Source organism: Papio anubis, chromosome 19 (genome assembly GCF_008728515.1).
Source record: "Papio anubis isolate 15944 chromosome 19, Panubis1.0, whole genome shotgun sequence".
In the NCBI taxonomy this organism is placed as follows: Eukaryota; Metazoa; Chordata; class Mammalia; order Primates; family Cercopithecidae; genus Papio; species Papio anubis.
The window spans coordinates 71,820,699-71,831,932 of NC_044994.1; positions in this window are offsets into that span (position 1 = coordinate 71,820,699).

An 11,234-nucleotide genomic window follows, 5' to 3' on the forward strand; every position below is an offset into this window, starting at 1 on the left:
CAGAGTTTGAGCAGAGCAGGCGTGGTCCTCTGGCTTCAGTGCCTCCAGCTGCAGATGGGAGCTGTCTCACTGGCCTGGCCACCTTATTGTTAGGGTTGGTCTCCAGCTTCTAAATAAGGGATAGACAAGATTGATTCATAATTTTCAAAAGTGAGAATTGAGATTATTCCATCAACAGAATTAGAGGGTTTAGAGAAATTGAGAAAGTTAGAAAATAAACTTGGTAATATATACTTGTATCCTTGATATTTATTAATCATCATCAAAGTGTGAAAGGAAGACTCCTCAAATAAGTCTTTTTTAGATAGAAATCATTCTTAAACATAGCGGGGGCCAGGCACGGTGGCTCATTCCTGTAATCCCAGCACTCTGAGAGACCGAGGCAGGTGGATCACTTGAGGTCAGGAGTTCGAGATGTGCCTGGGCAGCATGGCGAAACCCTGTCTCTACTAAAAATATAAAAATTAGCCAGGCATGGTGGTGGGTATCTGTAGTCCCAGCTACTTGGGAGGCAGAGACAGGAGGATAGCTTGAATCTGGGAGGCAGAGGTTGTAGTGAGCCAAGATTGTACCACCATACTCCAGCCTGGGCAACAGAGCAAGACTCCACCTCAAAAAAAAATCATTCTTAAACATAGGACAACTGTCTAAATATTGATGGACAATGTCTTACAAATATATTTTACTTTTGTTTTTATTAAACTTGTATTATATGCAATGAAAATAAAGATTGCAATTCAACAAACTCAATCTGTTGTGCTGCAGGATTTTTTCCCTTAAGCCTAGTTCCTGAAATTTAATGTTCATAACAAACTGAGTTAGTTTCTTTCTTTCTTTCTTTTTTTCTTTCTTTCTCTTCTTTTTCCCTTCCTTCCTTCTTTCTCTTTCTTTCTCTCCCTCCTTCCTTCCTTTCTTTCCCCTTCCTTCCTTCTTTCGTTCCTTCCTTTCTTTTTCCTTCCCTCCCTCCCTCCCTCCTTTCCTTCCTTCCTTCCTTCCTTCCTTCCTTCCTTCCTTCCTTCCTTCCCTTTCCTTCCTTCCCTTCTCTCTCTTCTCTCTCTCTTCTTTTCGTTTCTTTCTCTTGCTGTGTCTTCTAGGCTAGAGTGCAGTGGTGCCATCTCAGCTCACGGCAACCTGCGCCTTCCAGGTTCAAGAGATTCTCATACCTCAGCTCTGAAGGCTGCGACCATGCCCAGTTAATTTTTTTTTTTTTTTTTTTTTTTTAGTAGAGACAGGGTTTCACCATGTTGCCCAGGCTGGCTTTGAACTCCTGAGGTCAAGCAGTCCACTTGCCTCAGCCTCTCAAAGTACTGGGATTACAGGCATGAGCCACCGTGGCTGGCACAAACTGAGTTTCTTGATTCTCACTTCCATATCAATGGATTTGTCTTCCACACAGACAGGACTAATAATCTGATCCCTAACCAGGCATAGTAGGTGAAAACACAGCCAGGTGCTAGGTGTGGAATGGCAGGTCTTGTTTCTCCAGCAGAGGCTGGGATCTCAGGGTTACCAGAGCTTCCGAGTAGGTTTCCATTGGACCAAAGAGATCTTGGTTGAGAAAGATCAAACGTATGCTAAAAAATACAATGGGAGAGGGAAAGAAAATCAAGGGTTTTCCAGGACCTGGAATTCTTAGCCTAGGGTCTTTGATTATTTATTTATGAGACAAGGCCTGGAGTACCAGCTGGAGTGCAGTGGCAAGATCACGGCTCACTACAGCCTCTGCACTCCTGGGCTCCAGCGATCTTCCTGTCCCAGCCCCCAAAGTGCTGGGATTACAGACGTGAGCCACCGTGCCCAGCCTTAGCCTCGGAATTGAAGCTGGGAAGATGTACATCAAAAAACAATTATTGTGGTTAAATATACACGATGTGAAATTTACCGTTTTAACTATTTTTCAGTCTGTGGTTTTGTGGCATTAGGCACATTCACATTGCTGTGCAACATCACCATCACCATCTCCGGGTAGTTTTCATTTTCCCAAACTGAAGTTCGGTGAATGCCCCATTAAACACCAACTCCCCACCCTACCCCCATGCCTAGGCTGGCAGCCGGCATTCTACTTCCTGTGTTTTTTGTTTTTGTTTTAGAGACAGGGTCTTGCTCTGTCACCCAGGCTGGACTGCAGTGGTGCGATTATAATTCACTGCATCTTTGAACTCCTGGGCTCAAGCAATCCTCCAGCCTCTGCCTCCTAAGTAGCTAGAGCGACAGGCTGTAATTTGTTGTTGTTGTTGTTGTTGGTAGAGACGGGGTCTCACTATGTTGCACAGGCTAGTCTCTGATTTTGACTTTAGGGACATCATGTAAGTGGAATCAGACAATATTTGTCCTTTCTTTTTTTTTTTTTTTTTTTTTTTTTTTTTTTTTTTGAGACGGAGTCTCGCTCTGTCACCCAGGCTGGAGTACAGTGGCCGGATCTCAGCTCACTGCAAGCTCCGCCTCCCGGGTTTACGCCATTCTCCTGCCTCAGCCTCCCGAGTAGCTGGGACTACAGGCGCCCACCACCTCGCCTGGCTAGTTTTTTGTATTTTTTAGTAGAGACGGGGTTTCACCATGTTAGCCAGGATGGTCTCGATTTCCTGACCTCGTGATCCGCCCGTCTCGGCCTCCCAAAGTGCTGGGATTACAGGCTTGAGCCACCGCGCCCGGCCAATATTTGTCCTTTCATAACCGACATATTTTACTCAACATAATGTCTTCAAGGTTAAACCATGTCATAACATGTACCAGAATTTCCTTCCGTTTGAAGGCTTAATAATATATCACTGTGGGCTGGTCGCAGTGGCTCACGCCTGTAATCCCAGCACTTTGGGAGGCCAAGGCGGGCGGATCACGAGGTCAGGAGATCGAGACCATCCTGGCTAACACGGTGAAACCCCGTCTCTACTGAAAATACAAAAAACTAGCTGGGCGAGGTGGTGGGCGCCTGTAGTCCCAGCTACTCGGGAGGCTGAGGCAGGAGAATGGCGGGAACCCGGGAGGCGGAGCTGGCAGTGAGCTGAGATCCGGCCACTGCACTCCAGCCTGGGCGACAGACCAAGACTCCATCTCAAAAAAAAAAAAAAAAAAAAAAAAGCAAGAAGCCTCCATAGCTGGCTACATCTGGACCAAACCTGTCACGGGAGCCCCTCAGAGATGGGCATATGCATTAGAGAGAAAAAGTAGCCTTAATATGACCCCGTATGATAATCAGCTCATTGGAACTCATACATATGGACTTCTTTTCATGCATGTATTTAAAATTATGGGATGGAGGCAACATGCAAGCACACAAGAGCCAAAGTAAGCAACCTCCGTATCAATCAAAAGGCAGGCGCTGGCTAGAGATTAGGCAGCCTTGGGAAGAGAAGGAAAAAAAAAAAACAACCATAAAAAAGAAAGCGCAAAATACACCAAACTGGTGCTGATCTCATTTCGCAGAGGTCAACCCACGCTCCCCTCATTGAGAGTGTCATACTGTGCTGAATAAACCTTTGCTGTTTGCTATTTGTGTGTGTCACGTCCAATTCTTTGTTCAGGACACCAAGAGCTTGGAACTGCACGGCACCATCTGGTAACATGCACACCATATTCTGTTTATCCCTCCACTGACAATCAGGGAACACTTGTGTTGCTTCTACCTTTGGGGGATTGTGAGCAATGCTGCCTTGAACACGGGTGTGCAAATGTCTGTTCAAGACCCTGCTTTCCATTTTGGGTATGTATCCAGAAGTGAGATTGCTAGATCATGTGGTAATTCTATGTTTAAGTTTTTGGGGAACTGCCAGACTGGTTTTCCATAGTCACTATATCATTTTACATTCCCACCAGGAGTGTATGAGGGTTCTAATTTCTCCACATCCCCGTCAGCACTTGTTGTTGTCTGTCTTTGATTCTAGACATCCTAGTGGGTGTGAAGTAGTGTCTTCATTCATTTTGTGCTGCTGTAACAGAAGACCCAAGGCTGAGTAATTTATGAAGAACAGAGATGTATTTTTTTACACTTCTAGAGGCTGGAAAGTCCGAGATGCAGTGGTTGGTTTCTGGCGAGGGCCATTGTGCTGTGTCATCCCATGGCGGAAGGCAGAAGGGCAAGAGAGTGTGTACGTGTGAGAGAGGAGAGAGAGACAGAGGGGAGAGAGAGCCCTTATTACTTAGTCACTTATTTGGGGTCACACCTCTGAATACTGTTGCCCTGGGGAAGGTTTCCAGCACACCTACTTTGGGGGACACGTCTAAACCATAACAAGTGGTGCCTTGCTATGGCTTGTGGTTTTGAGCTGCGTCTCCCGAATGACTAGTGACATTAAGCGTCTTTTCATGTACTGACTAGACATTCTCATATCTTCTCTGAAGAAATGTCTTTTCAGATCCTTTCCCCATTATTTTAAGTTTAAATCTAAATTTCAGATTCCTGGGGTACATGTTCAGGTTTGTTACAAGGGTATGTTGCATGATGCTGAGGTTTGGAGTGAGCATAGAACCCAAAATAAAGCCTTTTAGGCCAGGCCTGGTGGCTCACACCTGTAATCCCAGCACCTTGGGAGGCCAAGGCAGGCGGATCACCTGAGGTCGGGAGTTTGAGATCACCCTGACCAACATGGAGAAACCCTGTCTCTACTAAAAGTACAAAATCAGCCAGGCTTGGTGGTGCATGTCTATAATCCCAGTTACTTGGGAGGCTGAGGCAGAAGAATCACTTGAACCTGGGAGGCAGAGGTTTCAGTGAGCCAAGATCGCGCCATTGCACTCTAGCCTGGGCAACAAGAGCAAAACTTAGTCTCAAAAAAAAAAAAAAAAAAAAATTAGCTGGGTGTGGTGGCGGGCACCTGTAATCCCAGTTACTTGGGAGGCTGAGGCAGGAGAACTGCTTGAACCCAGGAAGTGGAGGTTGCAGTGAGCCGAGATCGCGCCATTGCACTCCAGCTGGGGTGACAGAGTGAGACTTTGCCTCAAAAAAAAAAAAAAAAAAAAGGCCAGGTGCGGTGGCTCACACCTGTAATCCCAGCACTTTGGGAGGCCTAGACGGGTGGATCATGAGGTCAGGAGATCGAGACCCTCCTGGCTAACACGGTGAAACCCCATCTGTACTGAAAATACAAAAAATTAGCCAGGCGTGGTGGTGGGTGCCTATAGTCCCAGCTACTCGGGAGGCTGAGGCAGGAGAATGGTGTGAACCCGGGAGGCCGAGCTTGCAGTGAGCCGAGATTGCGCCACTGCACTCCAGCCTGGGTGACAGAGCGAGACTCCGTCTCAAGAAAAAAAAAAGCAAGAAGAAGAAGAAAGCTTTTCAGCCCTCCCTCCTTTTGGAGTCCCAGTGTCTGTTGCTCCCATCTTTATGTCCATGTATACCCAAGATGCAGTTCCTACTTAAAAGTGAGAACATGTGGTATTTGGTTTTCTGTTCCTATGTTAATTTGCTTAGATAATGGCCTTCAGCTGCACCCATGTGGCTGCAAAGGACGTGATTTCGTTCTTTTTTTATGGCTCATGGTATTCCGTGGTGTGTATGTACCACATTTGCTTTATCTAATCATCTGTTGATGGACCCTGGAGGGTTTTCATGTCTCTGCTATCGTGACTAGAGCTTCAATAAACATACAAGTGCAGGTGTCTGTTTGGGAAAACAATTTATTTTCCTTTGGGTATATACCCAGTAATGGGATTCCTGGGTTGAATGGTAGTTCTATTTTTAGTTCTTTGAGAAATCTCCAAACTGCTTTCCACAGTGGCTAAACTAATTTACTTTCCCACCAACAATGTATAAGTGTTTCCTTTTTTCTCTGTAGCCTCACCAACATCTGTTGGTGCCTCACTGTGGTTTTGATTTGTATTTCTCCAATAATTAGTAATGTTGAGCATTTTTTCATGCTTGTTGGCTGCTTGTGTATCTTCTTTTGAGAAGTGTCTGTGCAATGTCTTTTGTCCTTTAATGAAGTTTTTTTTTTTCTTGTTGATTTTGGGTTCCTTATGGATTCTGGATATTGGTCCTTTGTTGGACACATAGTTTATAAATATTTTCTTCCATTATGTAGGTTGTCTGTTTACTCTGTTGATAGTTTATTTTGCTGTACAAAAGCTTTTTAGTTTAAGTAGGTCCCAGATGTCAATTTTTGGTTTTGTTGCAATCGCTTTTGAGGACTCAGTCATAAATTCTTTGCCTAGGCCAATGTCCAGAAAACCATTTCCTAGGTTTGTTCTAGAGTTTTTATAACTTGAGGTCTTACAGTTAAATCTTTAATCCATCTTGAGTTAATTTTTATATGTGGTGAGAGGTAGGGGTCCAGTTTAATTCTTTGCAAATGGCATGCCAGCTATTCCAGCACCATTTGTTGAATAAGGGAGTCCTTTTCCAATTGCTTATTTTGTTGACATTGTCAAAGATCAGTTAGTTGTAGATGTGCAGCTTTATTTCTGGGTTCTCTATTCTGTTCCATTGATTTGTGCCTATTTTTGTACAAGTACCATGCTGTTTTGGTTACTGTAGCCTTGTAGTGTAGTTTGAAGTTGTGTAATGTGGTGCCTCTAGCTTTGTGCTTTTTGCTTAGGTTTGCTTTTTCCATTCTGGCTCTTTTTGGTTCCACATGAATTTTAAAGTAGTTTTTTCCTAATTCTGTGAAAATGACATTGATAGTTTGAGAGAAATAGCATCAAATCTGTAGATTGCTTTGTCTTTCCCCATTTTTGAATCAGGTTGCTTGTTTGTCTTGTTGCTAGATTGCAGGAGTTCTTTATATATCCTGGACATCAATTCCGCATCAGATACATAATCTACGGTATCTTCCCCATTCTGTGGATTATCTTCTCACTCTATTTTGTTGTTGTTGTTGTTGTTGTTGTTGTTTGGCTTTTGTTTTTTGGTTTTTTTTTTTTGAGACAGAGTCTCACTCTGTTGCCCAGGTTGGAGTGCAGTGGCATGATCTCGGCTCACTGCAGCCTCTGCCTCCCAGGTTCAAGTGATTCTCCTGCCTCAGCCTCCCGAGTAGCTGGGATTACAGGTGTCCACCACCACGTCTGGCTAATTTTTGTATTTTTAGTAGAGACGGAGTTTCACCATGTTGGCCAGGCTGGTCTCGAACTCCTGACCTCAGGTGATCTGCCCGCCTCAGCCTCCCAAAGTGCTGGGATTACACTTTTCACTCTATTGATAGTGTCCTTTGATGCACAAAAGTTTTTAATTTTCAGGAAGTCCAATTTGTCTAATTTTTTTGTTGCCTGTACTTTTGGTGCCATATTCAAAAACTCATTGTCAAATCCAGTGTCATGAAGTTTTTCTCCTATGTTTTTTTCTACTGCCTCTCCACTTTTTCCTGTGTGGGTCCACCTCAGGCCCAGATTCCTGGCCTCCCACAGACCTTTAAGAACGAAGGCTCCCAGGCACCTTCACACACCACAGACAGAACGAGGGAGGGGTGGCAGAGTGGGGCCCGGGCGGCAGTGGCCTCTGTCCTGCCTGTATCTTCTGCTGGTCCTTGGGGCTGGCCAGGACAGGGAAGATGGCGGCCCCTCCATGCTGGCCCTGGATCCCCTGGTAGCCCCCCGCTCCTGACACTGTCCAGTGACCTCAGACAACACAATTGAGAGTCAGTGCGTTTGAATTCCAAACCCCATCCTGTGTGTGTCAGGTGGATAGTGACATTTGCCGTATGTGGGTTGTTGTCTGGGTTTAATGAGAACATGTGAAATAGCATCAGTTCTTCTTCCGGCAATGTCATTTAGACATTTCCCTCCGTGAACCCTTTCCTGCCCTGGGAACACAGAACACACCTTCCTCTGTCTCCCACCTACTCTCTCCTGACCATCCCGGAGCCCCTGGGAGCTTTGTGGCACCCCCACAGCCCACACAAGGCTAAGCCTTCCTTTCTCTCCTCCGAGCCCTGCCAGCATTGCACTGACTTCCACGCAGGCCCAGAACTGTGAAGGCTCGTTGGCATGCACAGACGATGTGTGCCGAGCTCCTGGAAATGCAGACTCCTCAGCTCTGGCGAGTGCTGTGAGTAGATTCCGGAGGGGCCAGGAGTGTATTTTCACAAGCTCCCACCGTGGTTAGGTGCTGTGGCTGGAGAGCCTGAGATGTGCTGTTTTAACCACCTGGATCTTGACCCCCTTACGGCACTGAACTTTGTCCTGGCCCAACCACCTCTTTCCCCGGCCACATGGAGGACTTTGCCGCCTCCTCCAATGGCTCCACCTCCAGCATCTGCCTTAGAAATGCCTCTCGTGCAGCGACTTGCCATCCTGCGGGTTCTCCCCTTGCTTACTGCCATGATCCCCACCTCATGGCCACCTCCAGCCCCCGAGCCTTCAGTTTTCCCAGTTCAGCAAGGGATCCTGGACCCCTCTGTGGGACCCCTACTCCTTTCTTAGGGGGGCATACCAGGCTTCTTGAAGCTTTGCTTCCTGAAGGGTGGTCCTGTGTTGTCTCCATCAGATCCAGCTGAAGAGCTTTGTTCGAAAGCCAGTCCTTAGTCAGTGTGGCCTCATGCCTGTAAGACCAGCGCTTTGGGGGCCGAGGTGGGAGGATCACTTGAGCTCAGGAGTTTGAGACCAGCCCTGGCATCATAGGGAGATCCCTATCTCTAGAAAAATAATAAAAAATAGTAGCCGGGCATTGTGGTGTGCCTCCATAGTCCCACCTACTCAGGAGGCTGAGGCAGGAGGATCCCTTGAGCCCAGTGCAAGGCTACAGTGAGCTATGATTGCACCACTGCACTCCAGCCTGGGTGACACAGCAAGACCCAATCTCAAAAAAAAAAAAAAAAAAAAAAAGAAAGGCAGTCCTGTCATCTCCCAGACCAGACCACCTGGCCTATCTTGGTGGGGCCTGGGGCTGCTGTGTGCAGCAATGCTGGGTGTTCCTACTCGCGCTGTCCCAGAAGCCTGACCTGAAAGAGCAGCCCGGGCTGAAGGGACTGGCCGATGCCGGCTGGAGAGGAGCGAGGCGTTCCCAGGTCAGAGGCAGGCTCGTCTCGTCTTCTGCACGGCCAGTTCCAGGCTCCTGTGGGCCGGTGGGGCTCCCAGCTCGTTCAGCTGTCTGGTTAGGAAAGCACAGCCCGTGAGGAGAGGGTGCCCAGCTTGAACCTGCACCCAGGGTCAGCCAGTCAACACCTGAAGATGACCGGCTCCATGGTGCCCACAAGCTCTCCACAGTCCCAACGCCAGTCTGCCTTCACGGATGTCCGAAGTGCTTTATCACTGGTGAGCTCAGTGCTGTCGAGAGCTCTGTGGCCCCTGCTCTGCCTGAATATGGGAGGAGCAGCAGCCCCGCCCTGGAGACGCTGAAAGCCCTTGGGTCTGCGCCTGCCCCCACCACGAGAGAGACGTCCCCTGAAGCCATGAGCTTGATGCTGGGCTGTCTGGGGAGTAAAGCTTCCGGCCTCGCCTCGAGCTCAGTGCCTGCAGAGTAAGAGAAGGGTGGGCGTTCTAGAACTTTCTGGAAGGGAGGAAGGAGGGCAGTCTGACTGACTCCCTGCTCGTTTAGTTGTTTGTGGTTAGGAAAGTTGCCTGTGGGCTGATGAGGAACCTTGTTGTGGCCCTGCCGTGGGTCACCATGCCCAGCTCCTCCCGCCTCCAGAGATGAGCACCCTCTGAAGAGCCCGGAGGGGCTGACGCCAGCCCGCTGTGTCCGCCTCCTCTCCACAGGAGTCATTTCCTGTTTTTCCCTTGAGTTAGCTTGAGTGACTTCTGGTTCTTGACACTGAGGTGTGTTTCTGATGGAAACACCACCGGCTTGTACTCCTTGCCCCCCATGCCAGGCAGGCTTTCCTGGGTGCAGGCCGTCCACCCTGCACTGTGGCATCTTCTGGCCCCTCCTCCTCCTCAGCACCCACCCATGCTGGCTTCCCTGAGAAGCCAGAAGCCGCCGGGCAGGATTCCTTAGGCCTGAATGGTCCGCGGGGAGGGCGGGGAGCCGCAGCACAGCAGCCACTTTCCACCACACCATGTCTTTCTCAACCGTCCACACTGGCCCCTACAACTGCATTTGTATCTCAGCCTCTCTCGGACACAGAAAAAAGAGGAGGGTGCTAAAAGGACACAAAAAGTGGCAAAACGGTCATGCTTTTAAAAAATTATTTTAACAGCTTCATTGAAATATAATTCACATACCACAAAATCCACCCATTTAAAGGGCCTAATTGAATAGTTTTGAGTATATTCACAGGGTTGTGCAACGTTCTTACGATCTAATTGTAGAACATTTTTGTTCCCCTACAAAGAAACCCGGACCTCCCAAGTCTCTCCCTCGTCCCTGCAGCCTCACCAACAGCAGTCAACTCACCAGCACATGCACTTACCACGCAGGGTCTTCACGCCTGGCCTCTGCCACCCAGCGTTGTCCCCAAGGCCCACCCGCTTCATAGCGTGCGTCAGCGCCTCACTCCTTTGTGTGGCTGAGGAATATTCTATCACCTGCATCTTGTTACTCACTTACCGGGGGGTGGACATTTGGGTGGTTTCCGCCTTTTGAGCATTACCGACGCTGCAGTAGAATCGGTGCATTTGTGAGTCGTTTCTCTCCGTATATGCCTGGAGTGAGGCGGCTGGGCCCTGTGGAAACTGCTTCACTTTTGAGGACCCACCCACCTTTTCCCCAGTGCTGCAGCCTTTCACAGCCCCACCAGCCGCGTGCGGGGCCACAATCGCCACACGCCTCTCGGACTTATGTTTGTCTCTGAGTCTAGCCATGCTGGTGGGGTGCAGTGGGAGCTCACTGTGGCTTTGGTTTGTGTTTTCCTGATGACCACTTGTAATGAGAAAAACCGAGAATCACATTTAAAACTTTACCCCAAAGTAGGAGTTGCCGAGAGACCAAAGAACGACTGGGCGGAGTCCAGCTTGGTGAGTTTATCAGAACTCACATATGGGGCACTCGTGGGCAGCAGGACAGCAGTAGAGATGGGTGTGCTTCCTTCCCTAAGCTGCGTTTGAGCTAATTTCCTGCCTCTGCGCCCGTCTGTGTGACGGGCCTGCTCTCTGCGGTGGTTCTCACATCCCCTTGTTTGGGTTTTCGGGGACACCTGCTCTTCGCTGGGCACCGTGGCCTGGACTCACCGCCTGGCCTTTGGGGTTCAGGCCACGGACATCCGCCCTGAAGTAACCTGGCGGGGACTGTCACTCCACAGCGGCGATGCTGGGTGGCTGTTTTATTCATCCGCACATTTAGACACCAGCGCTTCCAGGTGTGGTCACTGGGCTGGGCCCTGGGGATGCTGGGGTAACCCAGACACAGCCCTGCTCCCACAGCGCTGCAC